We start from the raw sequence: 13,015 nt of genomic DNA on the forward strand, positions 1-13,015 counted from the left end.
AAAAGACAGCAAAAGCGACACAAAGCAGGCGGGGTCCTCCGGGGGAGGGCGGGAGCGTGGCAGGGGGTGACGTCTCCCACCGAGCGGGTCCTGGTTTGGTCCCTGGAGCCTCAGAGGGTCCCCCTTAGCACCGCCACGTGTGGCCCCAAACCCCCAGAAGAAAACAGAAGAAAAGGGCTGAGGTGGAGCAACGGGGGCCAGTTTGAGAGGAAAAGAACTTGGGGAAGAACCGAATGAGTAAATACACGTCACTGACGGTGAGGGACAGCGGCCCGAGCTGACTCGAGCACTGCCAGCCGAGGAGCTGGACGCCGAGGAGAGCGGTGGCCAGAGGCGGGGAGGGCAGCCGCAGGCCCCGGCTCCGAAGGGTTGCCCCAGTGACTTGAACCAAACACACACCTGGTCAGAGTTTATGGACAGAATAATAAAAACTGAGTTTATGGGACCTCGTCAAGGGGCCCTGCCTTCACCTGAGTCTGCTCTGCTGTAAAACTAGGAACTGGTTTCATGGCAGTTTGACCTCTCTCCTGGGATACAGGGCTGACTGCAGGGATCCTTTTATTGCCTCTGCAGATAAGAGTCCGTTTGTGTCAGCTGCCAAAGTCAAAATGTAACGCCACGTGCTTCATTTCTCGTTGTACAATGTTTCGGAATGTCCCAGGTGGTTCTCTCACGCTCAGCTTCCGAACACGGGTGACATCAGCAAGCAAAGAGCTGCTAGCCTCGTTCTGCATGCCATCTTAGCTCCACTCCGTGCCGTCCCCCGTGTCAGAATAACAAATGATCATTCTGCAGGGGACAGGGCCCTAAGCCATGGAGATGTGCCCGAGTTCCATCTCATCTCCACAGCTTCGCCATGGAACCTTGGAGTGCCTGGGTTGTTTTTCTAAGATGAATATCTACTGTCACAAGTACGTACTTTCATGTAACACAGGGGGAAAAGTCCAGATGAAAAATAGCAATAGCCACCACCTGTATACCAGTTTTTTTTTTTTTTGGTTTGTTTGTGCCCAGTGCCTCTATTTTTCCTTTTACTTCACATTAAAGGTGATAAACTTAGAATTAGTCTATGACTCAGCAAAAAAAAATAAATAAATAAATAAAGGTGATAAACTGGGGCTGGAGCGATAGCACAGCAGGTAAGGCGTTTGTTTGCCTTGCACGCGGCCAACCCGGGTTCGAATCCCAGCATCCCATATGGTCCCCTGAGCACCACCAGGGGTAATTCCTGAGTGAAGAGCCAGGAGTAACCCCTGTGCATTACCGGGTGTGACCCAAAAACCAAAAAATAAAAAAATTAAGGTGATAAACTTGCCACAACTGAAGAAAGATAAAAATAATGTGTAGGGGCCGGAGCGATAGCACAGCAGGGAGGGCGTTTGCCTTGCACGCGGCTGACCCGGGTTCAATTCCCGGCATCCCATAGGATCCCCCAAGCACCACCAGGAGTGATTTCTGAGTGCAAGAGCCAGGTGCCTCACTGGGTGTGACCCAAAAAGGAAAAAAGAATAATAATGTGTAGTGCTGGAGAGACAGCACAGCGGGCAGGGCACCTGCCTTGCAGCAGACCCAGGTTCCACTCCCGGCACCCCAACATGGCCCCCCGAGCACTGCCAGGAGCGGCTTCTGAGTGCAGAGCCAGGAGTAACCCCTGAGCGTCCCTGGCTGTGGCCCCAAACAGAGCAAACACGCACCCCGTGTTGCTGACCCATGTGAGATCCCCTCTGCCCGCAGAGACGGCTCTCGCTCACGCTTCCCTTGCCGGGTTCCTACACGCCTTTGAGGTCTGGGGCTTTTCTGTCTGCGGTCCCGGCCCAGACATGGGCCTCGGAACCGTGACGGCGGAGCCGCCTTCCGGCCCATCACGGCGGGTTCTGGGTTTCTTTCAAAACCTCATTTTTCTTTTCTTTTTGGGTCCCACCCGGCGATGCACAGGGGTTACTCCTGGCTCTGCACTCAGGAATCACCCCTGGTGGTGCTCAGGGGACCCTATGGGATGCTGGGATTTGAACCCGGGTCGGCCGCGTGCAAGGCAAATGCCCTCCCCGCTGTGCTATCACTTCCAGCCCCTCAAAACCTCATTTAAACTTTACTACAACACCTTGAGGTGGCTTCTATCAAAGTCTCTCTTGCAGGGGATGAGACTGAGGTCGTGAGAGTAAGCAGCTAGTCAGAGGGCGGTGGCGTCTCCGCTATGGCTGTGCATGTTTAGGGTCTCTCTGTGAGCGCTGATGGGGCAGGTAACAAAACCGTGAATGCCGGTAAAAACTGAAAATAATAATAATAATAATAATAACAATAACATCTGGGCCGAAAAGTCGCCTGATAGAGGAGAGCCAGAGACACAGACGGACGGACAGACAGACAGCGGCTCAGAGGGAGAGGAGAGATCTCCACCCTCATGCTCCCGGCCTAGCCACATCTGGGGACATTTGTCTGGGGACATTTGTCTGGGGACTGGGGGCTTCAAAGCAGGCCGTGGGGGGCAGCCAGGAACACTCTGCTGATGCTCTCAGACACCTGGGCGAAGACTGAGGATGAGGGGCTGCTTGGGGACCACCAGGGACACCCCAAAATACTGGGGGCATGTGGGGCAAGGGATCAAAGCAGCTAGGAAGGGCTTTTTGTTTTATTTTTATTTTTTGGGTCACACCTGGCGATGCACAGGGGTTCCTCCTGGCTCTGCATTCAGGAATTACTCCTGGCAGTGCTCGGGGACCATATGGGATGCTGGGAATCGAACCCAGGTCGGCCGTGTGCAAGGCAAACGCCCTCCCCGCTGTGCTATCACTCCAGCCCATTATTATTATTTTAAAGTAATTGCCCCAACCGTTGGCTGACCATGCAGCTCTGTCCAGCGACTGCAGCCCTGGGTGAGACTCTCTCTGGACGGCACAGCACTGGGGTGCAGATCACTTCACCGATGTGTTTTACTCTATCCCGCCATCTCCTCTGGCTCAGAGCGTCTCACAGGCCAGACCCGCCGTGAGTCTTATGTTCCGTCTTTTTGCCTGTATCTTCGGCTGTTGCCAGTGGAGGGGCCACACACGGTGGTTCGGGGCCTTGCTGCTGGCTTTGTGCTCAGGGATCACTCCTGGAGGCGTGGGGTGGGGGCCCTGGGGGGCCGGGTATCAAACTCAGGGACGGCTGCGTAAAAGGTAAGTGCCCACCTCTTATGACTCCAGCATCTGCAACTATTTTTATGTTATTTTTATTTATTTATTTATTTATTTATTTGCTTTATGGGTCACACCTGGCAATGCTCAGGGGTTACTCCTGGCTCTGCACTCAGAAACCACTCCTGGCGGTGCTCAGGGAACCCTATGGGATGCTGGGAATTGAACCCGGGTCAGCCGAGTGCAAGGCAAACGCCCTACGCGCTGTGCTATCGCTCCAGCACCCCCCTCCCCAACAATTATTTTTAATTGGTCAAAATGACTTTGTGCCTAAAACAAACAAAAAAAAATCACAAAAAATCACCAGGCCCCAGGTGGTGTAAGTACCGTCCAGCTTAAGTGCACGGGACGCGAAGGGTGATTAGAGACTGGTTTGGTTTGAGCCGATACCTGGTGATTTTCCCGGAGGCTCCCTCCTGGGAGGGAGACAGACGCACGGAACGAAGGCTCAGCTCCAGAAAACGTCTGAAGAAGCCAGGCGCCCGCTTCCTCCCTTACCCAACCTTTTCTGGAAACTGCTTTGTTCCCTCTTCCTCTTTCCTGCTGGCTGCACTCAAACCCGATGGCCTAAATTTTTGTAGATTCCTGGCTCTGCGCTCAGCAATCACTTCTATCATGTGGGGTGCGGGGGGGGGGGGTCGAACCCAAGCCTCATGCAAGGCACGCGCCCTCGCCGCTGCCCTAGTGCTCCGCCCTGTGGCACGGTCTTGAGGATGAGGACCAGAGAGAAGCGCGTGGTTCTGGGAACCAGGGAACTGCCACTGACATGCTCGGCCACGGGCTTTTATTTATTTATTTATTTTTGCTTCTTGTGTCACACCCGGCGATGCTTGGGGGTTACTCCTGGCTCTGTACTCAAGGAATTACTCCTGGCAGTGCTCAGGGGACCCTATGGGATGCTGGGGATCGAACCCGGGTCAGCCGCGTGCAAGGCGAACACCCTCCTCGCTGTGCTATCGCTCTGGCCCTGGTCAGCCACTTCTTGAGCACGACAGTGGTCATTCAGCCATCCGAAGTCACACCCCTGAGAGCTAGCTCGGAGCCAGTCGGTGCTCTGACGTCAGGGTGTGAAGGCTGGGGGGAGGGCCCGGGGGTGCAGAGGCTGAGCTGGGCAGGGCACAGGGCCTCCAGGGCGGAGCAAGGCCCCGCGTCAGGGTGGGGAGATGCTGCAGATGGGCGGAGGCCAGGGAGAGGGCCGGGCTCAGCGGCATTTGGGCGTTTGGTTGGTTGGGTTTGGGGGCCACATCCGGTCATGTTCAGGGCTTACTCCACTCCACTCAGGGGTCCCTCCGGGTGCATCTCCGGGGACCCTATGCGGTGACCGGTACTGAACCCGGACCCGCCATGCACAAGGCAGGTGCCTTGGCCCCAGAGCTCTCTCCAGCTCTGCCTAACGGTGCCTCACCGCACTTTCATCACCGGGGCAGGCCAGCGCACAGAGGCAGCTCACGCCGTGTGGACGGGAATGCTCGGAAGCGTGTCCACTTGACTCAGTAGCAGGGGAGGCTGCCCAGGAAAGAACGTCCCACAAGAAAATCAATTAATTGCCAGTCTTACTCATACCTCGATTTCTGAAAAAGCGTTTAATGATCACAAATTACCGTGAGTCACTTCAGCACAAGCACAATGAAAAGATCCGGTTTCTGAACCCACCTAGATGAGGCCAAAGTAGGGCTTTTTAGCTACGAACTGACGCTCCTTAACAGCAGGCAGCCGCAGACAATTCCAGCGCAGAGACACAGGAGAGGCCAGGCGGCGGGGCAGGAGGTCGCTCGCGTGCAGTTTATCTGACATAAGGACAGATAAAGCCTCAAGGGCCCGAATAACCAATAGCTGTATTAGGTGTATCAGGGAAGGAGCAATAGAGGGAGAATTAATTGCCTCAGAATTAGAGAGATACAGGTAAGCAGAGAATCTCTACTGAATGGAGAGGAAATTCCCAAACACAACCGCTGTGCTTGGGAAAGCCCAGCTGCAACTGATGTTGTGTTGGAGGCCAAAGGTGACCACACCAAAGGTGAGCTGAACATTCCACACAGGGCTGGGCCAGAGAGAGAGGTCAGGGGTCAGAGCCGCAGCCTCCACACAGCTGACCTCCACGGGCGTGTGAGAGCCAGGGGGACGCCCTGAGCACAGAGGGAGAGGCCCCGAGTCCCCTGACACCACTCACACACACACACACACACACACACCACACTTATACACACACATATGCACATACACATGCACACACAGGCACGTACACATGCACACACATACACACACACACCCCCCACACTTAATACACACACACCCCACACTTATACACACACACATGCACATACACATGCACACATATACACACATTACACACACACCACACATACACACACCTCACATATACACACATGCACACACATACACACACCACACACACCACACATATACACACATCACACACACATGCACACACATACACATACCACACACACATGTACACACATACACCCCACACATATGCACATGCACACACATGTGCACACACCACACAATATACACATCATACACATACGCATACCACATACATACACACGTGCACACACATGCATACACACCACACACATGCACACACATACACGCACACACATACACACACCACACACCACACACACACACACGCACACACACAAGTCCACGGGGTCTCTTTTGTATTTTTACGGTTTCCCCTTCTGGGATGACACCAGGTGTGGAAAGAGGAGACTCTCTCGAGCTGCCCGGGGAAGAGCCGCGTTCCCAGACGGCTGGAGAGCTCAGTGGGTAGCGCGGCCTGGCAGCGGGAGGAGCCAGGCAGTTCCAGAGCCGGAGTGCCACGGGCCCGCTTCCCCTGGCTGCGGCGTGTGCATCCAGCCATCTCGGCCCTCGCTGCCGTCCTGCCCGCGGCACTCGTCTGACTGCAGAGACGACAGGCCCAGCCCGGCTGGGTGACTCGGGCTCGGAAGGAACCTGGCCTGGTGTGGGGCAGGCTCGGGAGGTGCAGGGGGGTCAGGCGCGGAGCCTGCACACAGCACCCCCAGGCCCGACCCCCAGGCCTGACCCCCAGGCCCGCGAGGGTCCCCACGTGTCACCAGGGACCAGCCCTGAGCACCACCCTAAGACACACGGCACTGATCTTTGAAAGGAAACTGAGGCAGAGCCGGACTGGGTCGGTGAGAGCACAGCAGGGGGGCGCCTGCCTTGCACGCGGCCCAGCCGGGGCCCCAGATTCTTACAGTCCCTTGAGCCCACCAGGAGGATTCCTGAGTGCAGAGCGGGAGTAACTCCTGAGCACTGTTGGGTGTGGCCCCAGCCCCCTCCCTAGAGAGAGAGAGAGAGAGAAGAGAGAGAGAGAGAGAGAAGAGAGGAGTGAGCGAGACAGTGGCAGTTACGCTGCCAGCGCTCAAGGGACGGGAAGGCACTGCCAGCCCCTCGAAAGGCCGGCATCGGGAGCACCACACATCCTGCTCAAGACGCCGAGGAACAAAGACTCCCCGTCCCCACTGCAGGGACAAAAACTCCCGTCTCCACTGCAGGGACTGCAAACTGGCACTTGGGGAAACCGCGCGGCAGTTTCAGGAGCACGCGTGGGCCAGCAACTCTTCGTATTTACCCAAGGGAGTCGCCAGCGTGTTCCAGGGCCCGGAGAGAGCGAGGAAGCTGAGGCTGTCGCTCGCCGGCCCCTTGTTCCGTCCCCTGCCCCGCTGAGAACCCTCCAATCCCTGCCAGGAGTGAGCCCTGAGCACAAAGCCAGCATCCAGCCCCGCCACACGCTAGGCTCCCGAGTTCTCAGGCCGGGCGGACAGCGCCCGGGAGAGAGCACTCGTCTGAGGAGCAGCAAAGCCGGGAGCTTGCGGGGCTGGGGCGATAGCACAGCCGGGAGGGCGTTTGCCTTGCCGACCCGGGTTCGATTCCCAGCATCCCACAGGGTCCCCCGAGCACCGCCAGGAGTAACTCCTGAGTGCAGAGCCAGGAGGAACCCCTGAGCATCGCCGGGTGTGACCCCCCCAAAAGAACCAGAGCTTGATCAGCCACAGCCCAGTACCCCCAGGTGCAGCCTGACCGCTGGGCAGCCCCTGAGCCGGGCACTGAGCCAGCCTTCCCGGCCCCAGGGCCACACACGAACCGACCTTCCCGGCCAGGTGCCCGGCTGGATCCTCTGTGACTCCAATAAAAAGAAATCCTCTCACAGGGCCTGCCTAGGTGTTTACAGCAGCTCCATTAATCATTGACGCAACACGAGTGCCAGGGAGATGCCCACGAGCAGGGAACAGCGAGGGAGGCCCAGGCCCTGGGGACGAGACCGGAGAGGAGAGTGCGGGCGGGCGGAGGTGGGGGCAGCAGGGGGAAACGTTGACCCGGAGGAGACGGAACAGTGTGTGCACAAGGGCCAAACTCCACAGAGCACTCAACACCCAGAGCGGAGTCCAGAGTGAGCACTGAGTCGGGGGGGAGGGTGACCGGCAGAGAGGGTGGACAGCACGGCAGACGCGCCCCACGGGGCCAGGGCGATAGCACAGCGGGAGGGCGTTTGCCTGGCACGCAGCTGACCCGGGTTCGATGCCCGACCTGGGTTCGATGCCCGGCATCCCATAGAGTCCCCCGAGCACCGCCAGGAGTGATCCCTAAATGCAGAGCCGGGAGGAACCCCTGAGCATCGCCGGGTGTGACTCGCACCCTCTAGGGCTCCCCGAGGGACCCTAGACTAACACCCAAGAGTCGTAGAGATAAGGACCAGGCGGGCTGCCCCACAGCTTGGAAACTGGCCTCACATGCTGGGGGAAAGGCAGCTGAGATAGAGAAGGGAACACCAAGTAGAGGATGTCGGGAGGACCCATTCGGGTTGGAAGATTCCAGCTGAAAATAGACTATAGACTGAACACGATGGTCACTCAGTACCTCTATTGCAAACTACAACACCCAACAGGAGAGAGAACCAAAGGGAATGCCCTGCCGCAGAGGCAGGGTGAGGTGGTGGGGGATGGGGTGGGGGGTGGGAGGGATACTGGGATCATTGGTGGAGGAGGATGGGCACTGGTGGAGGGATGGGTAAACGGTCACTGTATGAGTGAAATGCAAACATGAAAGTCCCTAAATTTGTCACTGTACATCACCGTGATTCTCTAATAAAAAATTAAAAAAAATAAAGATAAAAGTTCTGGCAGGCCGGCCAGGAGCCGTGCCGGGCTCACCCCTTCCCACGTCCTAACGGTGTTAACGTGTGTTAACGGCGTGTGTCTCTTCTGTGTGGGCACCACCGTGCAGGGGACATGCCGGAGAGCTGCCCCCTGGCCTGGCGGGTGGGGGTATGCGGGGGGGGGGGGGGCCCGCCTGCGGAGCGTGGGGGTCTCTGCAGAGAAGCCCCGGGCCCGAGGGTCTGGCTCTGCGGCCACCCAGGCCCTGGCTGCAGGCTGGGGCACAGCCACCCTTGGCCAAGCCCCGCAGCCTCCCCGGCTCAGGCCTGGGACCCCCCGAGCTGAGCAGTGCGGGGCGGACACCTGCCACCTCCAGGCGTGGGGGTGGGGGGGGCAAGGGTGCAGGTGCGACCCCAGGGCCACAGCGCCCCCTGCCGGCAGAGCAGAGCACAGCACCCCTGGAGTTAACCCCTAAGCATCACCAGGTGTGACCCTGAAAGAAAAAAGATAAAAAAGAGGAATCTTGGTCTGGAGAGCGAGGACAGCCGGGAGGACGCCTGGCCTGAATGGAGCCCACCCAGCTCTGCCCCAGGGAGCACTGCAGGAGTGATCCCTGAGCACAGAGTGAGGAGTCAGCGCTGAGTACCACCAGGGGTGCCCCCCTTCCCCACCAAAAAAACAGGAAAAGGAAAAGAAAAGAAGAATCTGCCCTGAATGAAGGGACAGAGCAAGCTCCCCGAGGGAGAGGCTGAGGAGGGCAGAGCCTCAGGGCGCGGGAGCCGGAACCCGGTGGAATGGAAGCAGAGCAGGCCCACCGCCGACTCCCGGAGCACTGGGCCGGGTTTGTCTCCCTGGGGTGCGGGCCCAAGGCTCCGAGTCTGATCCCGGCACCGTTAGGATGCATATCTGCAGAGCGCCGTGCCGGGTGCCGGGGCAGGTGGGCCCACAGCCAAGCCTCCCGGCCCACGCGCACCCACCATGGGCCCCGATGACCCCGCGCGCGAGTGCGGCTCAGGGAAGGCGCAGGGAAGGAAGCCGCGAGCAAGGGACATTTCAAATACGAACGGCTGCAGATGGGACAGTGGGGAGGGCGTCGGCCCTGGGCTGGTGAACAGGAGGCTGGGGTTCGAGCCCACACAGGCATGGCTGCGAATGGTCTCCAAACTATCACTGTCACTGTCGTCCTACTGCTCATCGATTTGCTGGAGCGGGCACCAGTCACGTCTCCATGGTGAGACTTGTTGCTATTTTTGGCATATGGAATACACCAAGGGGAGCTTACCAGGCTCTGCCATGCGGGCGGGATACTCTCGGAAGCTTGCCGGGCTCTCCGAGAGGGGCGGAGGAATCGAACGCCATCCTCGTCCTCCACACGCGCCCAAGCTCCCAGCCCAACGCACCAGGAACGACTTCGGGAAGACACGAACAACAGGCTCTGTGTGCAGTGTGGCAGACCCAATACGGCAAAAGGACACATTGGCTCGGGCATCTTGTGAGAAATCTGAGCCGCAGAGCAGGGAGCTCTTCCCACACACCGAACCCGGGCCGCCAAAGTAGCATCACCCTTGGGCGGTGCTGCGGCACCACACAGGAACAGACGGGGCAGGGGGGGAGTCCGGCGAGGGACAGAGGGCACTGGAGACCACCGCAAGTGTGAGCCGAGGGGACCCTTGGCTGGAGGGACGCACTGCCCTATCTCCTGCTCCTTTTCAAATGGGCAATTTTTACACACACACGTGTGTTGTGAGACTAGGGAAGAGCCTGGGGCTTCGGTTTGGCTGTTTCTTTTCTTAGTTGCATTGCGGGATTTCAGAAGGCGTTGACAGAGCCGATAGTGGGGACAGGGCAGCTGCAGGGACAGGACGCAAGGGTCACGGGGCTGAGGACGGGCCCCGCAGTGGACCTCCTGTCCTGTCTCTCGTCTACTGCTCAAGGACCATGCAGGGGAGCTGGTTAAAAACACAGACTCCAGGGGGCTGGAGCGATAGCACAGCGGGTAGGGCGTTTGCCTTGCATGAGGCCGACCCGGGTTCGAATCCCAGCATCCCATACGGTCCCCCGAGCACCGCCAGGGGTAATTCCTGAGTGCAGAGCCAGGAGTAACCCCTGAGCATCGCCGGGTGTGACCCAAAAAAGTAAAAAAACAAACAAACAAAAACAGACTCCCGGGGCTGGAGGGAGCACAGGAATGAAGGTCCTTGCCTTGCACGTGATGGGCCACGGTTCAATCCCCCGTACCACACTTGGTCACCCCCCACCTTGCCAGGGTTGATCCCTGAGTTCAGCGCCAGGAGGAGGCCCTGGGCACTGCGAGGGTGACCCTGGGAAGGAAGGAAGCGAAAAAGGAAGGACATTATACATGGAGAATAATTGAGTGGTACACATACACATACACACACACACACACACACACACACACACACACACACACACACACACACACACACCAAAGAAATAGCACAGCGGCTAGGGCGCTTGCCTTGCACACAGCCCACCTGGGGTGGATCCCCGGCATCCCATATGGCGCCCTGAGCCCGCCAGGAGAGATGCCTGAGTGCAGGGCCAGGAGCAAGCCCTGAGCACCATGTGTGGCCCGAACCCCACCTTTCCCCGCCCCAAGTCAAAACACTCCAGTTTCCCATTACCTTTTCATTCCCACCCAAGTCCTTCCCTCTAGGAGGGCAGCTCTCACTGAAACAGAGACGCTTGATGAAGTGCGTGTGGAGCAAAGCAAGAATACAACCACGTTTCCCTGGAAACCAGTGGTGACGCTCAAAGTCCGAGAGGTGAGAAGTGAATCCGGCACGGAATCAAGAGGTGAAGAGACGGGAAAGGGGCCGGAGCCATAGCACAGCGGGGAGGGCGTTTGCCTTGCACGCGGCCGACCCGGGTTCGATTCCCAGCATCAGGCTCCGGGGGCCCTACAGGGTGCTGGGGACCGAACCCGGGCCAGTGGAGGGCGAGGCAGGCGCCCTCCACCCCATACCAGCACTCCAGCCCCCAACAGTTCTTTGAAGAAGTTGCAGGCTGATTGTTTTTGGTGAAAGTGGTTCTCTCCAGAAAATATGGATTGGTGTGTGCATGCGTGCGTATGTGTGTGCGTGTGTGTACGTGCATGTGTGTGTGCATGTGTGTGTGCGTGTGTGTGCATGCATGTGTGTGTGCATGTGTGTGCGTGCGTGTGTGCATGTGTGCGCGTGCGTGTGTGTGTGCGTGTGTGCGTGCGCGTGCATGCATGTGTGTGCGTGTGTGTGCGTGCGTGTGTGTGTGTGCGTGTGTGCGTGCATGTGTGTGTGTGTGTGTGTGTGTGTGTGTGTGTGTGTGTGGTGCCAGGGATCCCACCTAGCATAAGCGAGGCTATTTCTCACATTTGCAAAGTGACTGTTCTACTGCGTTACACCCTGTCTCACTGTCTTGTTCTCTTTTGAAGCCACTGGCTGTGCGGGGATTGGGACACTTAAATGAGTATCGGCACTGTAGCACTGTAGCACTGTTGTCCCGTTGTCCCATTTGCTCAAGCGGGCACCAGTAACGTCTCCATTGTGAGACTTGTTGTTACTGTTTTTGGCATATCCAATACGCCACGGGGAGCTTGCCAGGCTCTGCCGTGCGGGCGGGATACTCTCGGTAGCTTGCCGGGCTCTCTGAGAGGGGCAGAGGAATCGAACCCAGGTTGGCCGCGTGCAAGGCAAACGCCCTATCTGCTGTGCTATTGCTCCAGCCCAAAAACCCTAACCCCAACCCCAACCGTAAAACAAAGATCACCGTTCAAAACTAGAGCAGTGGTTTCTGCGTGCAGACAGACTCGAGGTCCCAGGCCTAACCCGCGATACAGCTGCCGGCTACACACCAACTCTTCGAGGCTGGACACAGCCCCCGGGGCCAGCGCGCACGCACGGTCCACATTGGCCCGGGTTTGACCCAGCGGGAAGCTGGTGCAGCCTCATTGCCACGGAGGACCGCCACCCCCACCGAGATCCGTGCTGTGAGTCCCCGAGACCAGGAAGGCCAGGAGGGGCCGGACGATGAGACTCAGCCCTCTCGGGCGCTGCCAACCCTGCACCCTGGCCCAGCCCTCGGCAAGTGCTTCCTTCCTGGCCAGCTGGCCCTTTCCTGGAGCTCAGGGACCAGAGGACACTTTAGAAGGCCGACGGCACAGCCTGCAGCGCCCCTGCCTGCGCTCCCGTGAGCAGAGAGCCTGTTCCCTGCCCAGAGCTCGACCCCCAGACGCGCCTCTGTCCTGGGCGCCCTGCAGAGGCGGGAAAAGGGCCCCAAGGGCTGGCGGCCACCGGCCATCACAGAGCACCTGCCCCTCCTGCCTCCCCTACTCAAGAGCTGACCTGGTGGGGGCTGGAGCGATAGCACAGCGGGTAAGGCATTTGCCTTGCACGCGGCTGACCCGGGTTCGATTCCCAGCATCCCATAGGGTCCCCTGAGCACCGCCAGGGGTGATTCCTGAGTGCAGAGCCAGGAGTGACCCCTGTGCATCGCCGGGTGTGACCCCCTCCAAAGAAAAGAGCTGACCTGGTGGCTGTCCGGCCATCTCAGGGCACCTGCCTCTTCCTACCCCCTCACCCCCCCAGAGCGGAGCTGACGCTACCCAGCTGTCATAGGGTTACCTGCCCCTCCTACCCCACCCTGGAGCTGACCTGGTGGGGGCTGGAGCGACAGCACAGCGGGGAGGGCGTTTGC

The 13,015-nt window shown here is 58.6% G+C and overlaps 1 protein-coding gene across 2 annotated transcripts in view; it reads right to left on the reverse strand.

The window, feature by feature from the left end:
- Positions 1 to 13,015, reverse strand: part of ABCG2 (ATP binding cassette subfamily G member 2 (Junior blood group)) — a 124,387-nt gene that overhangs the window by 75,634 nt on the left and 35,738 nt on the right. The gene's annotated exons all lie outside the window — the stretch shown is intronic.

Source organism: Sorex araneus, chromosome 5, assembly GCF_027595985.1.
Source record: "Sorex araneus isolate mSorAra2 chromosome 5, mSorAra2.pri, whole genome shotgun sequence".
Lineage (NCBI taxonomy): Eukaryota > Metazoa > Chordata > Mammalia > Eulipotyphla > Soricidae > Sorex > Sorex araneus.